This window comes from Triticum aestivum, chromosome 6B (assembly GCF_018294505.1).
Source record: "Triticum aestivum cultivar Chinese Spring chromosome 6B, IWGSC CS RefSeq v2.1, whole genome shotgun sequence".
NCBI lineage: Eukaryota > Viridiplantae > Streptophyta > Magnoliopsida > Poales > Poaceae > Triticum > Triticum aestivum.
The window spans coordinates 730,434,225-730,435,811 of NC_057810.1; positions in this window are offsets into that span (position 1 = coordinate 730,434,225).

Genomic DNA, 1,587 nt, shown 5'->3' on the forward strand with positions numbered 1-1,587 from the left:
TTTCCGAGAGGCACGACCGTGACTCTCATGAAAGCACAACCGTGCGTCTCGCGGAAGCAAAACCGTGACTCTCGCGAAAGCAAAAAAAACAAAAAAATATTTTTTTCCATTTCTGAGAGGCACGGCCGTGACTCTCACGAAAGCAAAACCGTGACTCTCGCGAAAGAAAAAAAACGCGTTTTTTCCATAATTTTTTTTCAAAAAAAAATATTTGGTCGAAAAGCTAGGGAAGACCGATGGAAAACCAAAACATCAAAAAAACCAAAAAAAAACTATTTAAAAAACCAAAAACACGTGCGGAAAAATAAAATAAAAAACAAAATCCGAAAGGAGCGTGTAGAGCACGACACGTGGCGAATAGCTGAGAGCGCGTCAAGTGGCACTGATCGTTGTGAGGCTCCCGAATGAGCACTCGTTAATTAGTTGCTCTCCAGGAAGGAGTCCTCCAGCATGCGGCGAACAAAGCCAGTGCGCACCCCCGCTCCCCTCCCGCACGCCCTATTGGGCCGGTCCATGAGCAGGGCAGGTGCCCACTTTCTTTTTTCTGTTTCGGACCTCAAAGGAATGACCTATCTCCTTTATTTTCATGAACACTTGTGCGATATCACACATGTCACAACCCTGAATCACGTAATTGAAACTGTAGTGTAATTTTGTCGGTTTGTTGATGACACGGTCCACGTCGGAGATAGAGGTGATTTGTATGCTCCGAAACTGTGATCCTCTTGTTCATTGTCTGAAAAACCTGGCCGCCCGGCGTGGTCTTCCCCATTCCACAACTCATCGTGGTTGCGAGCATGGGACCCGGTGACATCATGCCCTCGTCGTGTTCTTCCCCCAAACTCAACTCGGCGTGGTCATCAACGGTCGAATCCGCCGGCAGCACACTCTCGGCGTTGTCGTCGTCGCCGACGTCCGCTAGCAGCACACCCTCAATGTTGTCATCAGCATGGTCAGTGAAAGCTGCGTACAGTGCAACTTCCTCATCAAGACACACACCGACATCAACGAGCTAATTTCCGGCCAAATTCTCCTCGTCGACCATTTGAAAACAAAAAATATTTGAAAAATGTTAATCAAGCATTTAAAAAAATGTTAATGTGTCCAGAAAAAATGTTGACCATGTATTCAACGAAATTTAATCCGGTACTGTATTAAAAGAATGTTAAACTTGTATTTAAAATTTTTTAATCAAGAATTTGAAAATTGTTAAATTTATGTGGAAAAATGTTGACCATGTATTTAAAAAAGTTAAGCTTGCATTTCAAAAATAATAATCATGCATTTGAAAAATGTTAAATATGTATATAAAAATGTTGATTATGTATTTAAATAAATTTTAATCAAGCATTTAAAATATGTTTAAGGAAAATGTTTAACAATATATTCAAAAAATGTTAATCTTGTATTTGAAAAATCTTGATAATGTGTATAGAAAAAATTGACCATGTATTAAAAAATGTCAAACTTGTATATGAAAAAAAAAAATTAGACGTGTATTAGGAAAATGCTGTTGACGTACACGAAAAATGTAGAATGAAAACCAAAAGAAACAAACAAAAACGAAAAAAAACAATGAAAGACTAA